General features: G+C 37.1%; 1 non-coding gene across 1 annotated transcript; it reads right to left on the reverse strand.

Moving 5' to 3' along the window:
* Positions 1-11,930: 11,930 nt before the first annotated feature.
* Positions 11,931-12,038, reverse strand: LOC145161763 (small nucleolar RNA R71). Its single transcript, XR_013738638.1, has one exon. It is a non-coding gene; the product is annotated as a small nucleolar RNA R71 (small nucleolar RNA).
* Positions 12,039-21,654: the final 9,616 nt, after the last annotated feature.

Genomic DNA, 21,654 nt, shown 5'->3' on the forward strand with positions numbered 1-21,654 from the left:
ATAGACCCTCAGATCATGACCTTTGATTATATTCCATCCGATGGTCCAGATCTGTGCATTCTGGCACACAATAGTTAATAAAAACAAAATAACCTAACCCTATATATATATATATATATATATATATATATATATATATATATATATATATATATATATATATATATATATATATATATAAACGTCTTTTTATTCTCGTGCCTTAAAAATTAAATTCACGATGTTCCAAATTCGCCACGTAACCTGCATTCCAAGCGACACAAAGTTCCCCAAGCGTCTCTCCTTCAACGTTTCATCTCCACATTGCAAGACCTGCTGATTCATCGATTGTCCTCCTCTAACCGTCACTCCAGCTTCCTCCCCAACAAAGATTACCAACGAAATCATCATGAAAAACCCTAATTTCACTGGTAAATAATCCATCCCTGTCGCTTAATGACTGATTTATATTCCCATTTTCTTCAAAAGAAACTGACCACACCAGCCACAAAAAACCCAATTTCACGGCCAAATATTTCGCCAACTCATGCCTATCTCCGGGAGGATTAATTGGTGTAATTTCGTGAAAATCAAATGTCCATCATCATCATCTTTTTCATTATCATTCCTCTTGATTTGCTTCATATGTTGTCAATCAGAAACATAAATCACTCATCTCTCTCTCTCTCTCTCTCTCACACACACACACACACACACACACACACATACACCACCAACACCCTGTCCACCAATGTATGAAATAAGGGACGCACTGAAGAACACGATGTTCATCTACGGTATGTAAATCTTCAAACCCTATTTTTCTCTATTTCTGTTTTCAGATTTTGAAAGATCAACCTATTATTCTTTGAGTTTTCTCTGCTTCATTTACTGTTTTGGTTTTGGGATGGCAATTACCCCCGATACCCATTCCAGTAAGTTTTATTTTAGTGTATCTCTCTTACCATCTGCTCATATTAAAACACTACATCATATTTAAATACAATTGGTGATGCAAGAACATGTAAGAGCCTCACGATCTCTCCCAACTTTATTCTCATTTTCATTGATTTGTAACTTATCGGTCAGCATTTTAAGGTTTCCATCTTAATCAATACTGCTGGAGCATCTTGCTTAATTATTGTCTACAACATAAGATTCAGGAGAATAATCATGCATCCATATTTTTTCAATCAATGGTGATTCATAATTGTCTCCAGCCATATGATAAGTCTATTTTATGAATGTACTAAATTGTCATAAATCTGTTGAATTGATGTATAATTGTCCAAGAATGGCACTACTTTGATGATTTGTTGAACTTCATATGTAGGTCAATATATCATACAAAAAGTGGGCGGAACCTGCAAGCAAAACGGATTGCTAAAGGAATGAAGAAACGTTGCTGGAAAAATTGACCACGCTTCAATGTTGTGGTCATATCTCAAGTTCTGGAGCTCCGATTGACATGAGTAAAGAAGTTCTGGAAACTAGACAAGATTTTCTACAACTTTCGTGTTTTGTATTTCTGCTAGTTATGTCGTTTTGACCACCAAAACTTGCACGGAAGATGAAGGACGCCCACAGGCGTCTAAGACGTCCCCTAGGACGCCCAAGTCAAACAGTCAACATCTGGTCAAATTTCGGAGCAGGAGAAGGAAGGACCCCTGTCGGCGTCTTACAAGGCGTCTAAGACGTCCCCTAGGACGTCCATGTGTTTTAGGGGCTTCTCGTGTTGGAACGACGTGTTTCGGAAAGTTTAGAAATCAAGGAAGGACGTCCTAGAACGCGTCTAAGATGTCAAGCGTTTTTGGTCATTTATTAGTGTATTTCAAGGACGACAGATGGCATGCAAAGACATATAAATAACGCATGGCCGTTATACACGACATCTAAGATGTCTTTTAGGACTTCCAACGTCCCACATCGCCCGATTCCATTATTTTTTGTCACACACTATAAATAGGATCCTATGCATTCGTTTTTAGGGTTACCACCTCCGATTTTCATAGTTTTTCCTGAGTTTTTGAGGCTTCTAAAACCCTTGGAAACATTTGGAAACACAAATCCATTCCATTTCAATCCGGATTCAAGGCAAGAGTTCATCTATTTCATCATCAAGCTATAAGTGAAGATCATTTCATTGGTTAATCTTCATCAATTCTTTATTTTCCAGAAATTATTTCTTCTTCCCCAAGGTTTATTTGTTCTATACTTTGATAATCATTAGGCTACATTTGTTTGATGATTCTAAGTTTGATTATGAATTTTATTATGCATTTTATTTATTTCATCCAAGTTATTTGTTTTATGAACTCAATGGAAGGCTAAATCATTAGGGTTACTTTCGGGGATGTGTAGGACTTTTGGATGAACACACTTGATTATTACTTGGTTCTATTTAATTTCAATTGTTCTTTTATGTTTCATATGATAATCTTTTTGGTAATAATGATTGAAATTGGGTTGTATGAATTTGTTTGATTTCATAATTAAAATAGTGCATTGTCAATTCACTGATTGTTCCAAGTTCAAGTAGTTTAGGAACAAAGACAATTGGTTGAGTCTACATGTGTTATTTCAACTTGTGATATTAAATCTTAATATTGTAATAGGTAGTTACAAGACACTTTATTGTCAATTCACTCATTGTTCGTAATCCAAATAGACATAGGGAGTAAGACAACTAGTTGAATGAACATATTGTGTACCCAAGATTATGTGTTGCAAGATCATAAACCCCAATTACACCTATGTAATTGAACTCGGATTTTAGGGAAGAAAGTGTGTGAATCTAAATTGTCCGACAACTGAACCGGGAGTACCTTACTTGTCTCATTTAAAATTTGTTTTAAGTAATAAAGTTTCAAGTATTTTTTATGTTAATCTTTGTTTAAACCTTTTTATCACGATTACAAGTAATCTATTTTCCATTGACTATTTTGACACATAGTTTGACCACGAACTCCTTGTGGATTCGACCCGACTTACCCTATCTACGTAGGTTAGTTGGTTTATTTTTGATTGATACAACGACATCGATCAAAATTTGGCGCCGTTGCCGGGGAGATTGTGCGCTTGAACTATTGTGTTTAAGTAGTTATAGTTTTTTTACTTTCATTTTCAATTCTCGTTTGCAGTTCACGTTTGTTTTATTTGTGTTGTGCAGGCACACCAGTGCATGCATACAAGACATAGCGGACGCTCTTCACCACTTGCATTTGATCTGGAAATCGAACGAACAGCTCGCTCAAATCGGGTCGCCAGAAGAAACATCAACACTATGAGTGTAGATAATGTTGTCGTGTAAGATGTGGTCGAGGGGCATGATGATGCAGTCAACAATCCTCCACCGCTAGTTCCACCACCAGCTCCTCAATTCCCAAACAACAACAAGGGGAACAATGAGAACAACAACAATGCCGGTGCACCAATCATCCAACCAGTACAACCACAACCGAATAGTGATGGGTTTCGAGCAATACGTCAATCTTATGGTGTACATGCAAACCCTAATAGCTTTGGATCTAGTTTGTCTAATAAACATGCAATTGATAATCCAAAGCCATAAACCCTAGATCTAATAAACTATAACTGAAATTAGGGTTTAGATCTTACCTTTGATTGTTATATAGCAATAACAATCAATCCTTGGCTTCAGAAAGCTTAGTACCTCAAGTGTTGCACCTCTAATGGAGTCACAAACACCACTAAGCAATTAGATGAAGGAGAGAAGAGAGAGGAGGCACCAAAAACGGCTGGAAACCCTAAAGGATTAGTTCACCACGTTTTTGGGGCATAGGGGTCCTTTATATACATGTAGGCTATTAGGGTTTTCAACTAGGAAACCCTAATCTGACTGCTTAGGCCTTAAGCAGTCCAATGGACCATTCCAGAAGGCCCTTGGACGATTTCTTTATGGACCTCCATATAGAATTCGTCCATTGCCATCTAATGGATCCTAAGCCCAACTTTGTAACTATCTTATAATTACAATATCAGTCCCCTTAATTTAATTAATCTGTTTTAGCCACAAAATTAAATCTTAATTAATTCTTGACTAATATTAATTAAACAATATGATTTCTCCTTTAATATATTATTCTTATAATATATTAATAAATCATAATTAAACCTTTCTCTCCTTAATTCATCCTACATATTGCTATGGTGAAGGCAACCCAAAAGGACCATGCTCATAATCGGGTCAAGTACATACCAAAATAGTTATGGACTTAGACACTAATCCAACAGTCTCCCACTTGGATAAGTCTAATAACTATTTTGCATAACTTCATAACCTGATCAGCAATCGTAGCTTTCAAAAGCCGCTGTCAACTCTGATCTTATCAGATACGCGTGTCCTTTAGATAAGGGATTATATATTCCTCCATTCTCAAGATATCGTATAGACACAAGACATGAATTTGATCATTCTCTCTATACTGTTTCCCGACTTCCGATTTATGACGACTGACAACAGACTACAATTGAACACATCAACTTAGTCCCGGCTTGGCCAAGCGCTTAGGTGTCATCACTAAATCATCGAGGGGCCCACAGATATCGCTTTTATCCCACTTTGGGTAAAAGGAATGGATAAACTTCGACTCAAATGCTCGCTTGCATTTACTGATCGAATCACACACAACAATAAGTTTTATAACACCAAGTTACTGGTGCGTTTTCTTATTATCAATGTGCAACCGACCAACAAATAACAACTCACACGTCTCGGTTTCAAGAATATACAATGTTATCGTCTCACAATTACTCATGATAAAAAAAACATGAAGTGATTCAAGTGAGCGTGGGTTTGATCCAATACTCTAATCTTATTAAAGCACTCATGAACTCTGCAGCAAACTTATGCTATGCCTAAACACTTAGACAATCTACAGACAGATTCATGACAGTCTTCCTTCATACCTACTTCCAACGTATGACCGACTGTGGATGTTTGAATAACCTAGTTATTCTGGAAGTCAAAACATGCAAAGTGAAACGCAATAATAATATTAATCCTATATGGCCCCAAAGCTTTTGAGCGTAAATAAAAACACTTTTATTTAAACACCGTATTGATTACTCATTATTAATTGCTTACTGTTTCAGAAAATCAACTTATTACTCGAATTATAACCACAATTGTCCCATGCTCCAAGCATGCACACTTTGGTTTCCTATGGTCCGTACTTTGTGAAATAGATCAATTGAAAAACTTTTCCAATGAAACTCATTTCACAATCCCCAATCCTTATTATTAGTATAAGAATACCAAATTCTTACCACTTTTAGAATATGTCAGATTCTAACATTTTATGCAATGACTCTTTCGTAATGTCATAGCACAAAAGTTACCAAGACCCGGCTAATGAAATTACAAGGTATTCTATCGGAAATTGTTACAAGACAATTCCATCGACGTGAAGTCTCACATTCAAAGTACATTCCTTTGAACATCCTTCTCGCATAAAAGTTTCTAATCTAGACATATTTCTTATTATCCAACTCCTATTAATGGAAACATTTCCATATTTGCCATATGACAACTCATTCTTAATAGAATCTTATCTATTCATAATAATGTCAATATAGTCCATCCAGTACTATACTTCCAACTACTCACAAACGACAAATCCTCAGTGAACCTCAGATCGTCCTTTGATAGTTGTTTAATTATTTTAGTCAAAACCGATTCTAGTCCCTTTTTCCCTCTTAATGCCCTAGGCATTTTGAAAAAAATTTAGAATGGTCAAATATCATAGCATATGCAATCGATCCTATACCCGAAGCGTATTGGACACGATGCATAATGTCTCACATAAAGACGTGATACTTTATCATCCTTCTGCCATAATATTTTATGTGCCATGTTCCCACTATTCGAACTACGAAGAGGGATGCCGTAATCATAATCGAATATTGAGAATGCACTATGTATCCTTGACTAAATTTATTAACATTTCTTGATCTAAGCTTTAGAATTTTGAAACGAAGTATAATATTCTCTCTCTTAATTATAGCAAAACAACTTTTCAACCCTTGCAACTTTGCAAAGTGAATCTTTGTTTTCTATAATTAATATTGCTAACTTGCAATACTTACCATAATAATCATGCTCCCACTAACACGATGATTATTACAATACAAGCATAACACTTATGCTCCCACTAGGTTTGACATGTATTCAAAAAACAGCTGAACTTCTAGAAGACAAAGCTTATTGAATTCCTTAAGTTCATATTTCTAACACTTGATGCTTTGATAATCCTTTATCTAAGATTTTTAAGCTCATACATCTTTGCCTTAGATAGCTCACATGTGTGTCTAAACAATTCAGAATTTATGTTACTAAGTCCCAAATGTTCAGACCAATTGCCAAATCTCACAATTCGAACTATGAAAAGGGATGTCGTAATCATAATCGAATTTGAGAATACAGATTTCACAATTGCTATCTTCTTAAAATCTCTCTCAGTGAAAGCATTTCCTCACAATCATTTTCATGAAGGAGGGAAACCTTATGACACTTAGATTTTATTATGTATGTGTTCCTATCCATGTGAATTTGTCAAAACGAAAGTTTGCAACAAATCCAAAAACCATATGGACTGAACTTGTTCAATCTTGATTTCTTGCCTCATGGTAACACGAGTGCCCACCATGTCTTCCAAACAACTCACCCCTACATATCAATGTACTTTCCATTGATCAAGGTGCTTTGTCTTTGTGCATTCAAATGAGAACTCATAGAACTCACATGCACATTTAACTCAACTGGAATGGTACAGAAACAAGATAACGTCAACACGATAGGTTATATACCTCAAGTCGTGTGCTAGTGATGATCAATTAGGTTTATTCTTGATTTGTTCTTGAAACTTTTCAAGTCCATTAAGACTCCCACTGACTCCTTGACATATGAGGTTCTCTTGTCAAGAAACATTTCTTGACAAACAAATATTCAAGAGTTAGTGTAGCCTTTTAACACTTCACACAATTGGTCTTGGTTGGTCTTTGTCTTATCCAAGACATCACAACTAACCAATTTCAAATGTGCACGAATAAGAAAACTTTTCCAAATTCCACATTTGACGAGTGTTATAAACCTACTTAAGACTTGTCACTCAAGTCACAATCTTGGAGTATGACTCTTAAGACTTGATATTGGAACGAAGTATGATTGACTTATTGATTTAACTATTTCCATAATTCTCGATTCCTCTTCTTAGACATGCAAATGCACTAAGACTCACTTAGAGGACCAATTGAGAAATAGTTCTTAATCATTAAGACTTATCATAAAACACAATAAAAGGTACTCTCCCTTCTTCTTAGAATAGAGAAACTTTTATCTTTCTGCCTACTTGATTCTTTTTATTCGTTCTGCTATTGATTTAAACTCTTTCAATCAACTCAGAATTATACTTAATCTTATAAGTATAACTATATTTACCAAACTTTAGTAAATCATGATGAATATCTTTATCACTCTTGTGGTGGACTTGATCAACGCACAACCTAGTGTACTCGATCTCATAGTCCTTTTCTTGACACTTTGTCAAAAATAGTCTAATTTCCAAATATGAAGTTTCTCATTCATCACGCAACCAAGTTGTATGATTCCGAGTTTCTGTCCAATTGAAACTTGGGCGATGAGAATCTTCCTTTATCTGGCAAATTCTTGACATTTCCACAAATAACATAATTAAGAATCAAATCCATTATTTCTAACAATAGAAACATTCAAACATCAATTTTTTTCATACATGCCACTTCAAGGATAAATAAATAAGATAAAATAAAAAATTTATATTATTACGGAAAAAATTTGTCCTTACAATGCAATTCAATTGAAAATATACGCTATTACATATTTCTTATCAATCTATCCTAACTCTAGAGTAGCAGCTCAAAAATCTGATCTTCGAATCCATGCGATCGAAATCCATTTCTTCATGATCAGATTCAGCACGCTTCTTCCTTAAGCTTCCTCTCTTTTCTTCGATCCTGCAAAACTTCAAAATGTAATCTTATCACATCATGTATTAAGAATCAAAGAATAGGAACTTATAGAGTTAGTTAATGGATTTTACCTGAAGTAGAGCCATACGTCTTGACTCTCCCATCTCTTAGATCTCTCAGGTAAACAGGGCAGCTTCGTCTCCAATGCCCCTTCTCTTGGCAATAGAAGCAAACAGACTCTTTTGGAATGACACAAGGAACTATCTCAGAATTTACCTTTTCTAGATTTCCAATGTCACCATTTTTAATGTCCATTGAGGTTTGGGAGTTTGATTCACCAGACAAATTTGCTTGATCAGCATGCCAAATCATTGCTCATTCAGCAGCTATAAGCAAATAGGTCAAATCAATGAGGGTCACGTCATGGTCCATCATATAGTACTCTCTAACGAACTCACTATATTATTCAGGAAGCGAATGAAGAACCCAGTCAACAGCCAACTCACCTGAAATCTCGACACCCAACATCTTTAACCTGTCAATTTGTGACTTTATCTCCAAGACGTGTGCACACACAGGTTTCCCATCTTCGTGTTTACTTGCCAATAGGGCTTGAGTGAGCTTGAAATTTTCAAGCCTTTGAACTTGTGGGTTAGGGAGAATAATTGGAGGAGGTGGAGGAAGTGGAACGTCATCTTCATTTGGAAAGCTTGTTCCAAGGGACTTGGGAAGACCATTGTAAGATTTAGACATCTACAAAACGGGAGAAATTCAAGTCAAGTTGATTAGAATCCTTGATGTAACACCCAAACGAAACATCAAGGCTAGGATCCAACACAATACTCTACAACCTAGAAGATGGATGTCGTAATCTAGTTGCAAAATATTTGAAGGTAGGTAAATGACGATTTACCAATTCCCACCATGAAAAACAAAAATGAAGTTTAAGTTTTAAATGAATTGAAACTCCTAGATCTTTTGAGATTCATTGAACTTTTCAATGGCATGTTTAATCTCGATTATGCCCTTTAAATTTGCGACTGGGATGCCGAGGATCACAAACAAGGTGTGAATAACCATACGAATCTACGTGATGCACTCAATGATACTATCACCTAATCAATGTGCCGGTTAACCACACACGCTCCATTGATCTATGATAAACATCGAGCCACCCTTCACAACCAATGTCAACCCCAAATTAGTGTGCCGGTTAACCACGCACGCTCCACTAACGTTTGGCAAGGGTGTGAAGTGTAATTCCATGGATTAGCATACAATTTCACATTTTGCCTAAAGTAACTATGATTTGGGAGTTTATAAAAGCATTTAGTTACTTTGTACTTCGTTATACTTATAATGGAAGGTTTCGTCCTATCCTACCCGTTCGGCTAACGACCCTCCACTAGTCAAGAGTGTGGTGGGTAAGAGTGGATACCCATTCAATCGCCATTTTATAGGCAATTTCCTTAAACACCCCTTATAGACCAGCTTCGTGAATGAGGCCTACTAACTGTAAGACTGACTGTTTACTCATACATATATATAATATTAGACTTTTAATGTTATATATAGTATAGAGTGTATTTTACACTTTTAAAATACTAGGTGGTCTAATTTAATAAATTATACTTTTAATTTAATTAAATGTAAACCAAAACTTTATGGAATTATTAACTCTTTTTTAATTATACACTTTAATTAATTAATAAAACCATAAGGGTGTAATTTGAACTTTTTCAAAAAATACAAGGGTTTTTAGAATTTAACATTTCAAAATTAAACTTTTAATCAACTTTTAAATTCCAAAACTTGAGGGCAAGTTTTGAAACATTTCAAAACATTAGGGTTTAACTATTTAAATTTCAAAAACAAAACCCTTAAGTTCAAATTTAAACTATAAAACTTAAAGGGAGTAATTTGAAACTATTCAAGCTTTGTCAAGAACATTCTAGATCAACAATTCAAATAAGGCAATTATATAGTTTTGACCTAGTCTAATTTCTTGCAAGATAATACACCAAATAATTTAAATAATTAAATTTAATCATATAAGGAAGTAATTATTCAATTAATATGAAATTATCTTTTATTTTGGCAAAGATAATCACCCAATATCATAAAAATCCAATTTCTATCAATAAAAAACGTTTTGGTAATTATCCCACAGCAAAAATAGGCAAGAAACCCGAAAAATCCTCCATCTGACCCTCTGACTCGTCGAGTCAGGCTTGGACTTGTCGAGTTCACTATGGACTCAGCGAGTCACCCAGTTGACTCGGCGAGTCAAGTCGAAAAACCTCAAAAAAATCGATTTTCAGCCAAAATTCGATCAAATAAGCATCAAATTCACTAACAAACAGCCCTAGGCTCTGATACCACTGATGTGTTTCGAGCAATACGTCAATCCTATGGTGTACATGCAAAAACTAATAGCTTTGGATCTAGTTTGTCTAATAAACATGCAATTGATAATCCAAAGCCATAAACCCTAGATCTAATAAACTATAATTGAAATTAGGGTTTAGATCTTACCTTTGATTGTTATATAGCAATAACAATCAATCCTTGGCTTCAGAAAGCTTAGTGCCTCAAGTGTTGCACCTCTAATGGTGTCACAAACACCACTAAGCAATTAGATGAAGGAGAGAAGAGAGAGGAGGCACCAAAAACGGCTGGAAACCCTAAAGGATTAGTTCACCACGTTTTTGGGGCATAGGGGTCCTTTATATACATGTAGGCTATTAGGGTTTTCAACTAGGAAACCCTAATCTGACTGCTTAGGCCTTAAGCAGTCCAATGGACCATTCCAGAAGGCCCTTGGACGATTTCTTTATGGACCTCCATATAGAATTCGTCCATTGCCATCTAATGGATCCTAAGCCCAACTTTGTAACTATCTTATAATTACAATATCAGTCCCCTTAATTTAATTAATCTCTTTTAGCCACAAAATTAAATCTTAATTAATTCTTGACTAATATTAATTAAACAGTATGATTTCTCCTTTAATATATTATTCTTATAATGTATTAATAAATCATAATTAAACCTTTCTCTCCTTAATTCATCCTACATATTGCTATGGTGAAGGCAACCCAAAAGGACCATGCTCATAATCGGGTCAAGTACATACCAAAATAGTTATGGACTTAGACACTAATCCAACAAATAGAAACAACCGTGGCTAAAACGGTGGGAACGGAGGAAATTAGGCACAAAATATGGGAGGCAATGTAGGAAACCACAACGGTGGTAATGTTAGAAATCAGAACCAAAATCCTAGAAATGTTGGTCCTCAATTCGGTAATGGTGGTAATGGATTTAACGAGGATGACTGGGATTTTGATGATGGAAGTGACAATGGACTTGGTTGGAATCAGAACCACAACGGTGGTAATAGGCGGAATCAAGACAATCGGGGTGGAAACGGGAACTACAACAATAACTGGAACAACCAGAATTTTCCCAATGGTGGCAACAATGACTACAACGATGGGTTCGAAAATCAAGGCTTTGGGAATCAATACCGAAGGAATCCAAATGGTGGATTCAACAATGCAAATGGAGGATACTACGACGAAGGTAACCAATTCCCTCATCTTTACTTTCCACAACCTAATAGACAATCCGTGGCGTCTCATTTTCAACCGGGAGAGTATGATGATGCTTCACCTATACTCTTTGCAGAATGAAATGAGCATCATGTGGAAGTAAGACCACAACTAATTAGTGTATTACCCGTCTTTAGAGGCCATAAAATTGATGATCCATACAATCACCTCTATGAGTTCCTTGTAATTGCTAACGCGAATACTCCGCGAGGAACTAATAGAGATTCCTTTAGAATTCACTTATTTTCTTTCACTTTAAAAGAAAAAGCTAAGTATTGGTTCACTTCTCTTGCCCCCCATAGTATTACTACTTGGGAGCAATTAAAAACTAATTTTTTGCAAGAGTTTTACCCTGCTAGTAAAACGACGGAAATAAGAAAAGCGATACAAGATTTTGCACAAAAACGCAATGAAGAATTTTCATGATGCATTTGAACGCCTTAAGGAATTGTTGCGCTCATGTCCCCATCATGAATTTCCCCGTTGGCAACTTGTACGTTTCTTTTATGATAGAGTCGACACTGCCAATCAAACTATGATTAATGTCTCGTCTGGCGGCACTATCATGATGCAAGATAGTGAAGACGCTTGGTGATTCTTGGAGCAGTTGAGTCATGGTTCAAAAACCAATTACTCAGCTAAGAAACGGGACAACCCAGTTTCATCTGCTGCTTCAGTTGGACTAGACAAAAACTGGAAAAATGAAGTCAAATCTGATATTAATTCTTTAAATAAAAAATTTGACTTACTACTCTCTAGTCTAGGCAAAGAGAAAGGTGTGTTTTTTTCGCAGGGACAGAAGATATGTGTAAGCTGTGGAGATTCAGGACACATTGCAGATGAGTGCATGAGAAGTCAAGAGGAAATCAATCAAGTGCACGACTATGGTCAATTCCAAAATAATCCACGATCATTCAATCGGAACTACAACCAAGGCGGGAACCACAACAACAATGGGAATTTCAACAACAACAACCGTCAAGGGAATTACCAAAACCAAAACCAGTCAAAACAGTTCCAACAGTCCAACTTTAACCAAGGTGGAACATCAAAGAAGGAGGAAACTGATGGCAATAAGTTGGACAAAATCATGGAGTTCATAACCCAAACATATCAGAAAGCCGACACTAACTCCAAGTCCATAGCTGCTATCGAGAAGCAGATTGCTTAACTGGCGGAGCAAATTGGGAAAAGAGAAGATGGCAAGTTTCCAAGCACCACAACAGTCAACCCATATCACACCCAAAGACCTGGAAAAGAGCATCGAGTGAACGAGGTAATCATCTTGCGTAGTGGGAAAAAGGTTGACAACAAGGTAAGTGCTCCTACTTTAGATAATGACAGTGACACTGAGGTCATTTTTGATGAAAAAGAAGAGTTTGAGAAATGTTTCAAATCTGAAAATCAAAAAAGTAGTTAAGGGTAAAGATGACTCTAAAGTTGGGGAGCATGGTGTGGAGGTTAATACCGCACCATACCCTTCGGCTTTAGAGAAACCGGCATCCTTCCCTTTTGGGAAGCGAGGGCCGAAAATGGAAGACATGTGGGATCTATTGAGTCAAGTTAAAATAAATATCCCGTTAGTCAAACTTATTAAAGAGATACCTTCTTATGATAAATTTTTGAAGGATTTGTGTGTTTAAAAACGCAAACTCCAAGCACACCTCCCTAAAAAGATTGACTTAACCGATCATGCAAGTTCCATAATATCAAATAAACTTCCACCCAAGCTTAAGGATCCCGGAGAACCTTTAATTTTTGTTACCCTAGGTAATATTAATATCAAAAAGGCGCTCCTTGATCTTGGAGCCAGTGTTAATATAATTCCGGGAAATCTTTTTGATCAACATGACTTAGGCACTTTGGAACAAACTGATATTATTTTACGATTGGCCGATAAGTCAACAAAAATTCCCCCGAGTATATTATCTGATGTCATCATTAAAGTGGAAGATTTCTATTACCCAGTTGATTTTCTTGTGCTGGACACCGAGAGCACCTATAAAGAAAGTCAACCTTCTATAATTTTGGGTCGCCCATTTTTGGCAACAATAAATGCACAAATTAATTGTAGAACGGGTGCCATGGATATCTCTTTTGGAAATAGAAAACTTAGAATTAATGTGTTTAATACGTTTCCCAACTCACCATCGGATTATGAATGTTATCGGGTGGATGTGGTTGATGACTTAGTGCATCAATTCACTCCTAAAATCTTACACCCCGATCCGTTGGAGTTTTTTCTTTCTAATGACAGGGACGAAGTTTTAGAGTTGGATGACATCAAGATGGTTGAGGAGGCATTTGAAAATGCTATTGAGCAAGAGAGGCTACCATGGAGTTATCAAGTTGAAAAATTGCCAATAAGTTTTTCGGACCCACTTAAGCCATCTTTGGAGGAGCCACCCACTCTTGAACTTAAAACTCTTCCTTCACCTCTTAAATACTCTTTTTAGGATCTAAAGAGAACTTACCAATTATCATATCTTCTGATTTGACAGGTCCACGGGAGGAAGCATTACTGAAGGTGCTTTCCAAGTACAAGGGAGCAATTGGATGGACCATAGCATACTTGAAGGGAATTAGTCCAGCCACATGTATGAATCGAATCATCACTGAAGCTGGAGCAAAGCCATCCCGAGATGCACAACGAAGGCTCAATCCGAATCTGCGAGAAGTTGTTAAAAAGGAGGTGCTGAAATGGCTTGATGCGGGTATTATCTACCCAATATCTGATAGTGATTGGGTGAGCCCGACACAGACAGTTCCAAAGAAGTCGGGCATCACAGGGGTGGATACACAAGATGGAGAGAAGATCTCAACAAGACCGGTCACCGGATGGAGAGTTTGCATCGATTATCGCAAGCTCAATGCTGCAACGTCAAAGGACCATTTCCCTCTCCCTTTTATTGATCAGATTATTGAAAAATTGTCCGGGAAAAAGTTTTATTGCTTTTTGGATGGATACTCGGGGTATAATCAAATTTCCATCCACCCCGAGGATCAATCCAAAACCACATTCACGTGTCCCTATGGCACCTTTGCTTTCCGAAGGATGCCATTCGGCTTGTGTAATGCCCCCACCACATTCCAAAGATGTATGATGGCTATTTTTTCAGACATGGTGGGGGACTCATTAGAAATTTTCATGGATGATTTTTCAATTTTTGGATGTTCTTTTGAGACATGCTTAAACCTATTAGAAAAAGTTTTAAAATACCTTTGCTTTCCGAAGGATGACATTCGGCTTGTGTAATGCCCCCGCCACATTCCACAGATGTATGATGGCTATTTTTTCAGACATGGTGGGGGACTCATTAGAAATTTTCATGGATGATTTTTCAATTTTTGGATCTTCTTTTGAGACATGCTTAAACCAATTAGAAAAAGTTTTAAAACGTTGTATTGAGTCTAATTTGGTTTTAAGTTGGGAGAAGAGTCATTTCATGGTAAAGGAGGGAATTGTACTTGGCCATGTTGTCTCCGAACGTGGTTTTGAAGTCGACCGGGCCAAAGTACAAATTATTTCTACTCTTCCCCCACCCACTTCGGTAAAAGGCGTCCGTTATTTTCTTGGGCATGCCGGCTTTTATCGAAGATTTATCAAGGATTTTAGTGCAATCTCAAAACCTCTTTGTAATTTACTTTTAAAAGACGCACCATTTTCCTTTGATAAAGCATGTCTTGAATCTTTTACAACATTAAAGAATAAACTTGTTGAAGCCCCTATCTTGCAATCACCCGATTGGACTTTACCTTTCGAAATTATGTGTGATGCGAGTGATTACGCGGTAGGGGCAGTTTTGGGACAACGAGTGAATAAAAAACCCGTTGCAATATGTTATGCGAGCAAAACTTTTTCGGATGCTCAATTAAATTACACCACTACCGAAAAGGAGTTGCTTGCGGTTGTGTTTGCATTAGACAAACTTAGATCCTACATTTGGGGGTCTAAAGTTGTAATTTTCACCGACCATAGTGCCATTCGCCACCTCTTGGAAAAGAAGGATGCCAAACCATGTCTCATTAGATGGATCCTTCTTCTTCAAGAATTTGATATTCAAATCCGGGACAAAAAGGGTTCTGAAAATGTTGTGGCGGATCATTTATCTAGAATAATTAATAATGATAACTCATTAGAAGTTATTCAAGAAAACTTTCCGGATGAGCATATTCTTGCTGTCAAAACTATACCATGGTTTGCTAATTTGGTGAATTATTTTGTGACATGGGAAACTCCATCTTATTGGACTGCTCAACAAAGGAGGTTCTTCCACTCTCAAACAAAATACTACATATGGGAGGACCCGGATCTTTTCAAAATTAGAGCGGATCAAGTGATTAGGAGATGTGTACCACATACAGAGCAAGAAGACATTCTTCGACATTGCCACTCATATGCATGTGGAGGGCATTTTAGTGCCAAAAAGACAGGGCACCGGGTTCTACAAAGCGGTTTTTTTGGCCCTCTATTTTTAAAGATGCACATACATTCGTTAAAGCTTGTATTCGTTGCCAATAAGTTGGGGGGATCTCACGACGAGACATGATGCCAATGACCCCGATTTTAGTAGTTGAAATTTTTGATGTATGGGGCATTGATTTCATGGGTCCGTTCCCCACTTCTTTTGGCAATCTATACATTCTTGTAGCTGTTGATTATGTATCAAAATGGGTCGAAGCCGAGGCTACACGCACGAATGACCATAGTGTTGTTTGTATGTTTGTCAAAAAGAACATCTTTTCTAGACATGGAATCCCTCGAACTATTATTAATGACGGGGGTTCCCATTTTAAAAATTGGCATTTTGTAAAGTTACTAAAACACTATGGTGTCACACATAGGATAGCCACTCCATATCACCCACAAACAAGTGGACAAGTAGAGGTGTCAAATAGGGAAATTAAACGCATCTTGGAAAAGACTGTTCTTCCCGACCGAAAAGATTGGTCCCTAAGATTAGATGATGCATTATGGGCATATCGTACAACCTATAAGACACCCATTGGAATGTCCCCGTATCGGCTTGTTTATGGAAATCCATGCCATCTCCCGGTGGAGTTGGAACACCGTGCTATGTGGGCCATTAAAAATGCTAACTTTGAATTGAGTGATGCAGGTACGAAAAGGAAAACTCCAACTTGTTGAATTGGAAGAGATTCGAAGGGAAGCCTACGAAAGCTCAAGGATCTATAAAGAAAAGACGAAGGCATTTCATGACCGACATATTGTCCGAAAACAATTCGTTTAAGGACAATTGGTGTGGCTATTTAACTCTCGTCTCAAACTCTTCCCCGGAAAGCTTCGGAGTAAATGGAGTGGACCTTTTGTGGTGACAAATGTGGCGGATCATGGAGCCATTGAAATCAAGGACACACGAAAGGCGGTGAAACATTCAAGGTAAACGGACAAAGACTCAAACCTTACATTCGAATGGTAGATGGAGAAAAGACACTCGTTGAGAAAACAACACTCGAGGTACCACAATATTCAGAAAAAACTTAGTCGAGGTAAACCATCCGGTTGAAGACGTAAAACTTAGCGCTTTTCGGGAGGCAACCCGCGTTTTGGTGTGTTTTTACTTTTATTTTTTGTTTTGTGTGTTTAATTTTTTTTGTATCGAGGACGATCCAAGGTTTAAAGTTGGCGAGGGGGTATTTAATTTTGCTTAAAGTTAAAAAAATTCTCTAAAAAAATACCCGAAAACTCTCCCGAACAGTCAAATACGCAAAAAACAACAGAAAAAATAAAAACAGCCTTAGGCGTCCTAGAAGCCGTCTTAGACGCCGACGGGCTGCTTGAGTCTTCTTTTCCGTTGAAACACCTGCCCGAAATTACAAAAATACCCTCTTTAATGAAGGACGTCCTAGGAGCCGTCTATGACGCCCCGTAGGACGCCGACGCGTCTTGCAGCGTTTTAGAACCCGTTCCTTGCACATTGTTCATTCTTTCTTTCTCCAAACTGCCATGGCCGAGAATAGCTTCTAAAAATCGATTTTTCAAGATTTCTTCCTCAAATCTCAACCAAAACTCTTAATTTTTGTTGCATTCTTCAAGAAATCAAGTAAGAAACATCACATTGCAAGATTTACACAGTCTAATCAGTTATTTAGGGCCGATTTCAAAACCCCCAAAAAGTTAGGGTTCAAATTTTTAGACTTATTTTTGGGTTTTTGGTTCGAGTTCTTGGTTCTTCTTCACTAGAAACACAATTTCAACCCGGTATGTGCTTCAAAACTCCATCTTTTAGTTGAATTTCGAAATTTTTTCATGTATGTTCATATATGTTTGAAATTTTGAAAAAGATGAAGAATATGATATATATTGGTATGAATTCTTGTGAATTAGTGTTTGTAGTTGTTAGAAGTATGTTCCAAACAAGTTGCATGTATTGATTTGAGAATTTTCTGAAAATTGAATTTTTGTTGTTAATTGTTAAGAAAAAGCACATATAATGTTGGAAAATCATTCTTATGTTTACATTCGTGTTTAGATTAAAAATTCAAGTTTTTAGAAATTTTCAGAATGACACTGAATTTTGACACTGCATTGTTAGTCTGAATATTTACCTGTTACAGTTCTGTTCTGGTTTTAGTTAGAACTTGTCAGTTGCAGTTAACCTTTGGTTTAGTTGTGTTTTTACTGATTGGATAAATTTTTGAAAAATATTTAGTTACTAAAAACATAACGGGACTTAAAACAGTTATTTATTTAGACTGAATTTATTTTAACTTTGTTTGGAACAACCTGCCAACTGAATTATTTGTTTTATTTTTGTGACATTTGATATGCTTAATGGCAAGTTTTGTTTTGTGGTTTTGTGTGTGATTGATTTTGCAGATGCCAGCAAAGAGATCAAGGGTAGCATCATCAAGCAGTGCAACCAGACAACCAGCTAGACAGCCGGAGCCGAATGTACCGGTGGCTTTTAACCCACAGTACCAGACATTGCATGAGCATCCAGATGACATTCGCCCGGCAGTTTATGAGGCGACTCATCCGATTACTGGTTTTATTGTGGAGTACATGGTGGAGCGACCGAGCTTCACTGGGTACAATATTGTGGAGACGTTTGATCGCTATGGATGGGGTGGAGCGCTGGACTTCAATCCCACGCAGATTTATGTTGATATAGTGTGGGAATGGATGAGGACACTTCGACGTATCGAGGTGCCTGGTAGGCTGGAGGAATTGCAGCTGATTGGTATGGTTCGTACTCATGATATAGTGATGACTGTGCAGGGTATTCGGGACATGTTTCATGTAGCTACTGGATATCATCTGCATGATCTTGAGAATCGGCCGACTAAGTATAGATGTATTGACACGAGGTGGGGTAACCCTGGGGTTAGCATGACAGAAGTATACCATACAGTATTCCGTGAGGGGACGAGGGCATACGACAGATTCCGCGAATTGGTGCCTTTAGCAAAGGCATTGCATAACATTATCACGGAGAATGTGAACTTGAGGAATAGTGATCCCAGGGCGGTGAGGACACATGACTTGTATGTATTATATGGACTGATGACAGGATCCATCTTTATTTCTTATGCATATAATGCTATGTACAACATATGGTCCTGTTTGATATCCAACACAGAGTCACCACCCCCCCCCCCCATGTCGCCCTGTTATCGACATATGTAACTAGGGAGCTGGGGAATAGGATTAAGGTTCCACGAGCTACATCATACCAGCGTATCCTTCGCCCCATTGCTACTTCTTTCAGACACATCTCATTTCATGTTGAAAATGGGAGGCATACTCTAAGGGATTCTGCCACGAATCTGACATACACGGCACCACTCGGGGTGGGGAATGAAGAGCCATTCGTTGGTGATTTTCAGGGGGATCAGCAGCAGCAACAGGGACAAGCAGCAGGTCAGGGATGGAACATGCAGACAACCAGAGGCGAGGCTACCTTGAGACCAAGGGTGTCCATGGACACCCCTTACTTCGAAATTTTTTTAGTATGTCATATGGTAAAATTTATGGGGACACCTGTGAAAACAAAAAATGGACACCCATGAGAAACAAATAAAAAGAAAAAAAAATTGAACCATTGTGAAATCTTCATATAATCCCGATGTATAAGGGATTTAACCAAACAAATCTCTTCTATATATATCATAATCTTATTTTAAAATTTTAAACATGTAGAATACAATTGTAAAAGAATAAATAAAATAAGCGTAGAAAAGGCGAAACCCTAAAAGAACGAAGTTCACAATAAATTTCTTTTCACCGGAAGACACTGCCCATCCTTAACCTCCTTTCAACGCCACAAATAACCCCGTTATTGGTTTTCTCGGAATCGTGTTACTTACCTTGCCAAACCATATCATCGGTTCCTTTGGTCGTCATTTGTTTCAAGGATTTCGCCCAACTCCGCCTATCTCCGACAGGTGCTTCTTCACATTATTTGGTTGCTTTGTTGTTGAGATCTCACTTTTCAGGTCTTGTATCTTTCTCTTTTAAGTTAGTATTTACATTGGAAAGATAAATTATATACAAAGCCATTCTAAGTCAAATTATAGTCTAGTGTCCAGAAAATAAAAGTAATTTACTGTGGTTGGTATTGAAATTGACAACACACTCATAAAGTTGTGGTGAAACTGAAAACATGGAATAGAGATCATAAATTACACGTTTCATTTCCCTTTTATTTTTTTATTTTTTTCAAACATTGTATGTAAATTTATTTTCCTGATTTGATAATTTATTAAGATCTATGTTATATAATATTAGCAATAATATATTTATAGATTGTTTTTATAATATAAAAACTCTTTTTAAATAATTATAAGACATATTACATGTTTTTATAAAGTTATGTTTGATTTTTGGTAATAAATTTAATATTATACTTGCATTAAATAATATTTTCGGCAACCCGACCCGACTATAAAATTTTTATAAGTAGTTTATTTTGTCATATCATTCAAATTGGACACACGTAAGTTTCAATCCTGGATTCGCCACTGCAGGCAGCTTGGGAGGACTTTGTGGGGAGGCAAAACATGCATAACCAGGAGGTGCGGGCTTGGTTGGGGAGAACAGATATATGGATGGAGGGTGTCGACACGACACTAGCTGATCTTACTGAGCAGATACGGCAGGTTGGCATTACAACTGACAACACTTATAGTGTTGCTACTCGTCAGCTGTACCAGCAGGAATACTATGTAGATGTGGCTTATAGACGCGGTCGTGTACATCATGACCCGATGGACATTGATCTACCACAGCGACCTCGAGCGCCAACATCGATTTTCTATCGATCTGGGGACCCGAGTGACTATCCATCACCATCGGAGTACGAGCATTATCATCCACCACCAGCTACAGCAGACACCGTTCGATTTGATGATTTAGCTAGATCAATCTTTGGGTATCCTCCACCGTACCCACGATATCCTCCACAGCCACCCCCGCGGTGAACTTTGGTGAGATCCTCTTTTGATTTTTACTTTTATGGTTGTGTGATGAAGACTTTTTCTTTTTCTTTTTATATTTATTTTGATTTTCATGTCTTTATTTGGGATGAATGTACTGCTAGTAAACTTATTATTATTATTATTCTCTCTTGGGTTGGTTCTATGAAATATGTGATGAGTTAGTAGCATCTCTATATCTTGAATGTAACTCATCAAGATGAAAAATGATAGGAGTTTCGTATATCGAGTCATAATATATATTAAATATTGATTTTGTGGGTTACTCAGCCGGTTTGGGAATATTTATATTTATTTATAAAATTGTTATGTGAAATACCCAAGTATTTGAAAAATGAAGGCTTTTGGCTCGAGCCTATGATCTTTCAATTGAGGACCCAACCGAACAATATGTGTCATCACGCTCTGAGTACTTGGTCTTACTTACTCCTGCGCCTTTGGGGTTGGGAGGGGACTATTATTGTTTTCACACAACCAAAAAGCATCATAAGACATTGAAGAACTTCAAAGTATATATATTCAAGCTAAAGTCAAATACAGAGATGATCAAATCCGATGAAGCCATCAAAGAACTTGAAGAATGCACAATCAAGATAAACATGAAGAAAAGTTCAAGTTGAAGACATTGTGTGAA

Source organism: Lactuca virosa, chromosome 2, assembly GCF_052849685.1.
Source record: "Lactuca virosa cultivar CGN04683 chromosome 2, Lactuca_virosa_CGN04683_v6, whole genome shotgun sequence".
Lineage (NCBI taxonomy): Eukaryota > Viridiplantae > Streptophyta > Magnoliopsida > Asterales > Asteraceae > Lactuca > Lactuca virosa.